A 7,944-nucleotide genomic window follows, 5' to 3' on the forward strand; every position below is an offset into this window, starting at 1 on the left:
TGGGAGCAGATGGTGATAGGGCTTTCATGTTTTACAATCGCATTTCCGGTTAGGAGACCCTACTTTGGGTAGCAATATATTTACTTTGTATCTAAGAAAAGTTTAATCTTCATTATGTTGCCATACGGGGGCATCAGTGTTTCACAAACACATCTTGTTTTAAACATAGATAGTAGTATTTTGACAATTTGTGTAAAGCTACATATGGCGTATCTGAGCTGAAAGATAAAAATACATTTGCATGTTACAATGTATTTGTTATTTACGTTCAAATAAAAATTTTCACCAATTTTAAACTTAAATATTCACGCTTTTCTGTAGTAAATTAAATTGACTTTAAACAGCAACAGTGTCTATAAAACGCGATTGATTAAAATTGTGTAATTTCAGGAAAGTCCTACCTTTATATAAAGTAACAAAACAAATAGGAAGATCTTTTTCAATTTTAGTTAGTCTGAATTTATCAAAAATACGCCATATGTGACTGTAAGTGATTATGAACAAATCCGCAAATAATCTGTCATGATACAAGGGAAAACAAATCACAGAAAATGATCAATAATCCTATACTAATCTTATTCTATCACCATTAATTGTCACTTAATAAATTTAGAAATTGTCTTGAGCTGAACTGATGATATTTTTCTTAGTTTTCAAATCGGGATCGAGATCCTCCCAGATTCAGCAGAGATACACCGGCCCGGATGCTCAGAGGAAAGTTAGACAAACAGGGATTTCCATTGGCGGTTTATTGAGATTCAACGATTAATAAGATAAGGTAAATGATTAAAGAGCGAGCGCGATGAGTAGCGCGAAGCGACCTCTTAAAACACAGCCTGGGCGAAGAGAACATTCGACCTTTGCTTGCACACTTTTCTCGCCGTTATCCTTGCCGAAATGCATTTCGTCGCTGAATACCTACTCGCAACAAGACGTTCCAAGAAAAAAAAATAAACTTGCCTTAATTTTAATGGATATATTTATATAATAGATAAATAGTAGACAACATTAAACGTTTTTGATTAAAATTCGCATTGTTCAACTTCAGACCCAAAAGTCTAAGTTGAAAGTGCGGTTTGACGAGCCCGATCTAAATTAAAACGGAACGCACAAGAAAAACATACACTGTATTATAAGTCTGCGCACATCAAGTGATCTTTTTTTTGCATCTGTGGCTAACTATGCTTATATATGGCACGCCAAATTCACAAAAATAAGCTAATCATAGTTTCACAGTTGCTAAATGACTGTTTCACATTTGTAAACTATAGTTTATGCAAAAATCTGTGTTTTGCAAGCAAAAACTATAATTAACACTGAAAACAATCATTTGCGACTGTAAAATAAAGTTTTTCTGATAAAAACAGTTTCATGATTTGTAAACAGCTCCAAAGCATACTTTACAAATGTAAATTATAGCAAATGTAATACATAGTTTATCTGATAAATATAGTTTCACTATTTGTGAAACTATAATTAACAACTCTTAAGTATATTTAATGATAGTGAATTATATTTTACAGATGTGAATCTTTGTTTATCAACAAAATCTATTGTTAACATTTAATTATAAGATAAACTTAGAATAAAATTCATAAACTATAGTTTACAACTCGTTAAATATAGTTTTACAGATGAATAGTATAGTTAACGAATCGATAACTAAAAATAGTTTATCAACTGTAAAACTATGTTTAACTCATTTTTGTGAAATTGGCGTGCCATACATATATATGGCAAGAAATAAGTCCTGACTAAGACTTTCAATTATGTTCTTTTATAACTGGTTATAAGAGTTACTAAAGCCTTTAAAAAGTAGCTTTTTTAAAATTTATTTAATGGTTACAGTGGTTAAACATGTGGATAAACTATTTTATGGTACAGTTTTTCCAGTAAGAGCAAAATCATTCCTAAGAAATTAATACTGTACATTATTTGCTATTTTTTAAAAATAATTATTAAAATCATTAAATGAATCATTATTTTAAGAATAAAAATAATATAATTAATAACCTTTCTTTTCAATTATATAGCATGAATAAAATTTTAAAGAAAATTTAAAACTATTATCTGCATGCATGATTGAATGTCAAAAAACGAAGTCAGCAATCAAGAATACTGTTTAAGTAAATGTATATAATTCATTTAATTATGCTTTTTTCTTTCATTTAGACACAACAAAAAATGTCTTCATCACCAGAGTTTGACAGAGACAGCCATACAGATGATGAAAGCAACAATAATCAGCTGTTGGATCTTAATTTTCCAGAAACAGATGTGACTTTGGTCGTGGAGGGTAGAAAAATTCACGTCAGTAAGGCTGTTGTCCTTTCTCAACATTCACCTGTGTTTCAAGCCATGTTTTCTGGACATTTTAAGGAAAGTACACAAAAGGAGGTACTACTTCAGGACAAAAGATACCAAGATGTTGTAGAATTTCTTCGATGTTTTTATCCCAACATGAAACATGATGTCACAGGTAAACATAATACATGTACACATACAATTTACAAAAGTATTACATGTATACAGATGCTATTGGTTTCTGATTTTGCCTGTAGAAATTCAATTATTTTTTATCTTGGTGACTATTTTTAGCACCTGAGCTGAAAGCTCAAATGAGCTTTTCTGTTCGACTGTTATCCGTCATTCATATGTGTGTCTATCCATCTGTAAACTTTTCACATTTTCAACTTCTTCTAAAAAAATAAAACGGCTTATTTTAACCAAACTTGGTACAAAGCATCCTCGGGTAAATTAGGTTCAATTATTAAAGTGAAGGACCAGGTCCCTTTCTTTGGGAGATAATCAAGAAAAGATGAAAATAGGATGAAGTTATTAAAAAAATCTTCTTCTCAAGAACCAATGGGCCATGAAAGCTGAAACTTATGTGGAAGCATCCTGGGGTTGTGTAGATTCTAAATTGTTCAAATCATGACTCACAATGATAGGAAGGGGCCACAATAGGTAATCCAAGTTTTACATAGAAATCTATTGGAAAAAATATAACATCTCCTCAAGAACCACCAGGCAAAAAAAAACCTGACTCACAATATAATCCCTATAAACCGCACCATGCACTTAGAAAATTGTGAAAAGGAGGCAGTTATTTTGGTATTCTCTTTATAATAATAAATATTTAATGTCATATTTTAACTTTAAAAAAAACTTTCAAAAAAAGAAATTCAGACATACACTAAAAAATTGTCTAACTTTCCTTTAAGATAAGATAATCCACCCAAATTATGCTAAATGATTCATTTTTCCACTGAGAATTTGCGAATAGACCAGAAGAACAATTTTTGTAGGTAACTTTCATTTTCAGAAATACTCCATGATAAGGTTTTTCTGAAAACCTTTCACTTTCAGGAATACTTTACCAGTCAGGGGCATAACTCAAACAAGTTATTTTCAAAAATAACTCAAACTAGATACGATCTCGTTGCGAGCAATGACAGGTCTTTCGTCCGATTCAGGAAAAAAACTTGTAAAATCGAACTAAAAAGTGATTCAAAATTTTGATCACAAGGAGGAGTGAATCCAGGTCGCCAACGTGAATGCGCCTTTTTTTCTCTTTTCTCCCCAACGCGCGAACCATTTAGCTATTGGGAATACTGCTTTAAATGTACTTGTGTATACTTTTGCAACAGTACACCTGTCTAAGAATCATAAAAGACGGGCCACTATTCATAATTTCGTGTCAAACGCCACGCGTAAATATTCTCACCTTTTCTTTGTACTGATCTTTTAAAGAGGTGCAATAGCTTCAATGAAATTAATTAAATAAAATATTCTTATCACCTTTATTTTATTTCGGCATTAGGAAAGTATATTTCACATTGTACACATTACATATCGTATCTAGCCCAGTAACACTAAAGCAGTGAAACGTAAATTAAGTTTTTTAAGATTGAAACTGAATTGCAACGTACTACTACGTGAGAGTCCAAGTAGTTTTTTGCATTTCATGTATCCTTATGTCAGAATGGTTTAATCAAACGCTCAGCTGCCTCCAAAAGCCCCTACTCGCGAAATGTCGGAGTTGACAGAGACAGCCGCCATCTTGGGCCCGCTTCAGATTTTCAAATATTAATATCTAGAGTTCGGATTAACCAATATTAAAACAACTTATATAGTAAGCATCAATAGAAGTGTCTCTATTTATATTCCAAAAATAAATGAAAGATATTGAAAAACAAAGAAAGCTGAAAATTTGGACTTTTTGAATTGGCTTCCGGTAGCGACAGGAAGTACTGACGACGAACGAAAAGTTGCGTCCTGGAAAGTATTGATCTTCATCTATAAACTCTGAAAGTTTCACATTGATATCTTTCACCGTTTTTGAGTTTAATCGTGGACAAAATGCCATTTTAAAATCAGGAAAATGGTCCAAAACTTGGCACCAGAGAGGAATTTCCAAAAACTGTCTTGGAACTTATAAGAGTATCTTACAACACATCTTTCCTGAAAATTTCATTTAATTCTATCCAGTAGTTGTCGCGAAATCGTGTCAGAAAAATAATAATAACTAGAAACGATCTCGTTGCGAGCAACGAGAGGTCTTCCGTCCGATTCTGAAAAAAACCCAATAAAATCGAGCTGAAAAAGTACAGACGGGTGATTGATCCAGGGTTACCAGCAAGTATTTCCAACACGCTTACCTTTACTATATTGGGACCACTCTTCTAAATTTATTTGTAAATATATCTGTCTTGAAATTGTGAAAGGCTGGTCACTTTTTATAATTTCGTGCCAAAATCTTCACGCCTTTTGTTTGGAAAGTTCTATTAAAAAGGTGTGATAGCTTCAATGAAATTAAAATAAGAACGTTCTTATAGCTTAAATTATGAGTTAAAAAGTCATTTAATACGTTAAATGTACGAGACATAAAACATATCGTTTATACGCAAGTAATACGAAAGCAATGGAATATGGCTATGATTCTTTAACATATTTCAATTTCCCAATTAGTTACACATTCATTAAAAAACTGAAACTTAAACTGAAAAAAGTGCCTCACCCAACGACGGTCAAGAATTAAGATACCATTAATGTTCAATAACTTGAATTAGATCTATTAGAAAACATATGTTTACATAAACTTCATTAATCGATCTTTTGAAAAAATGGTTTACTTATTTTATTCTTTTCTATTAGCTTGCATGGGAAAACAGTGGCCGCGTTTTATACTCATTGAATATATTGTTTCTTGATAAACTTGTGCTTACATGTATATTAATCGTGATTCAAGATCTGTTGTTCCATGATGCAAAACAAAAGGTTGTAGATATAGTTTTTCATTTGTACATGTAGTCTCGTCTTTTTCTACTTTGAAAACCAGATAAAACCAATTTGAGAAGACCTCGAATTAAAACTTTAGTTAAAACAGAATTGCAACGTAACTACGACGTGACAATCAAATTACTCTTTTACATTTCATTTATCCTTATGTTAGTTTCGTTCAACCAAACACTCAGCTGACTCCATAACCCCGTACGCGCTCAATGTCGTATTTGACAGAGACAGACGCCATTTTGGATACGCTTCGAATTTTCAAATGTTAATATCTAGAGTTTGAATTTATCAATTTATAAACAAATTATATATTAAGCCTAATTAGAAGGATTTCTATCAAACATATTGAAATAATTCCAAAATATTGAAAAACAAAAAAGTTAGAAAATTCGACTTTTTAAATTTTAATCTGGAAACAACAGGAAGTACTGACGACGAACGAAAGGTTGCGTCCTGGATAGTGAATATCACTATCTATAATCCCTGAAAGTTTCACACTAATATCTTTTACCGTTCTTGAGATTAACCACGGACAAAATGTCATTTTAAATTCAGGAAAAGGTCTGTAACTTGGGCACCGGAAGCGAATTTCCCAAAAATCTCTCGGATAAAATAACTTCAGATTACAACACATTGTTTCTGAGAATTTCGTGAAAATCCACCCAGTAGTCTTTGAAAAATCGTGTGCACAAAATTAGATGGTCAGAAAAATAATAATAACTAGAAACGATTTCGTTGCGAGCAACGAGAGGTTTTCCGTCCGATTCTGGAAAAAAACCTCGTAAAGTCGAGCTGAAAAGTGATTAAAAATTTTGGTCACAAAATGAATCCAGGTCACCAGCGTGAAAATCCAATCCGCTTTTTCCCTTTTTACCCTAATGTAGATTTTCCGCAACTTCCATGGAATTCCAAAGCATATTCCATGGAATTCCATGGAATTTTTGTTCCGCGGAATTCTTTAGAATTCTCCGGAGTATTGGGACGGAACATTTTTCGGAATGATTTGGAATTTTGAATCTAGCCTGGAAAAGAGCGGAACAATGCCAGAATGGAAATTTGCGGAGGAAATCTGTGGAATTCCAGGATATTTGTAAATCTAAGGAATTCCATGGAAATCCATGGAATTCCAGGATTCCAAATTCCAAATACATGTACAAAGAAAACTGAAATAATTAGTGCGAAATAATTACAAAAAAAACGATAACATCACAATGTTTCATAGATCAAATCTATATTTTCAAAATAAAAAATTAATTGTTTCTTTTACAATGTTTTTTGAGACAAATATTGCATATGATATAACTCTCAGATGTACAATATAAGCACACTTTCATAAAATATTCTCACAGAAAGTATTTTACATAAAAGGTTATTTACAGAGAAAATATGATTACCGGAGAATCAGTCATTTTGGTTAAATTAATGATAATCATGTTATGATATACATGAATTTAGTAAACTCCAGTCTGCATTTTCTAAGATAAGAAGTAAGTTTTAATAAATGAAATTGGCTATGGAATTGGAATAGTCATTGAAACCTCAACAAAGTATACATTTACAATGAACTGCCAGTGGCTTATCATTCTTATGTACTGGTACAAAGTTATTGACTAGAGTGACAAACACATGTATTACATGCAAAAAATATGTACTACACAACTATATTGATACAATGATCCCATAAAATCAACAGATGCTATTTCCCCCCAACGTACGTGCCAAAGATCCCAATTAATGAAGATCCAAAACTTCTGACGTGTTTGCTAGAGAATCACTTCCTCACTGATATTCTATGAAATTAGTAAATGGTTATGTTAGAAGGTTGACAGTTAATTGGTGTCACGAACGGATTCACTTTCAGTACGAAGGCTCAGAAAGTTCGATGTTGATCATTCCAACAGACACTTCAAACTTTCGATCCTTACACGATTTCTGAAAGAAAAAGATGATCATTAAGATGCATCATTATTGATATCCATATAAATATATGACAAACAATAAACAAAAGCTATACAATTGATTTTTTTTTGACCTGGCAAATCAGTTTACTATGGAATATGAATTAATTCACCATCTTGCAATTTTTTGTTCAGATTAGGATTAATTCTGATGAATGTATAAATGTGAAAAGTTTATAGATGACAGACAACATCAGGCACTGATCAAAAAACTCACTTAGGCCTTAAAATGGTTCAGGTAAGCTAAAACAAAAAGGTTTGAGCTCAAGCTCAATGCCTGACTAACACTGAAAAAGATAATTTCAATTCATGTGATTTTTATTGATTTAGAAAATAATTCAGAAATCTTACCCTTATGTTTTTCTTTTCATACACCTCTTGTCCTTGTGAGCACCCGGATTCCTGTAAAATGCATGTCCTAAATCGCGTCCTGGATAGTACATATCACGATCTATAATCCCTGAAAGTTTCACATTAATATCTTTTACCGTTCTTGAGATTAACCACGGACAAAATGTCATTTTAAATTCAGAAAAAGGTCTGTAACTTGGCACCGGAAGGGAATTTCCAAAAAATCTCTCGGATAAAATAAATTCAGATAACAACACATTGTTTCTGAGAATTTTGTGGAAATCCACCCAGTAGTCTTCGAGAATTCGCGTGCACAAAATTAGATGGTCAGAAAAATAAT

The 7,944-nt window shown here is 32.2% G+C and overlaps 1 long non-coding RNA gene across 1 annotated transcript; it reads left to right on the forward strand.

Annotated features, from left to right (window-relative positions):
- Nucleotides 1–670: 670 nt before the first annotated feature.
- Nucleotides 671–2,479, forward strand: LOC134283615 (uncharacterized). The gene is made up of 2 exons (XR_009995509.1): nucleotides 671–778; nucleotides 2,173–2,479. It is a non-coding gene; the product is annotated as an uncharacterized LOC134283615 (long non-coding RNA).
- Nucleotides 2,480–7,944: the final 5,465 nt, after the last annotated feature.

This window comes from Saccostrea cucullata, unplaced genomic scaffold (assembly GCF_032062105.1).
Source record: "Saccostrea cucullata isolate Sc308-1 unplaced genomic scaffold, CSIRO_AGI_Scuc_v1 ctg5246, whole genome shotgun sequence".
Lineage (NCBI taxonomy): Eukaryota > Metazoa > Mollusca > Bivalvia > Ostreida > Ostreidae > Saccostrea > Saccostrea cuccullata.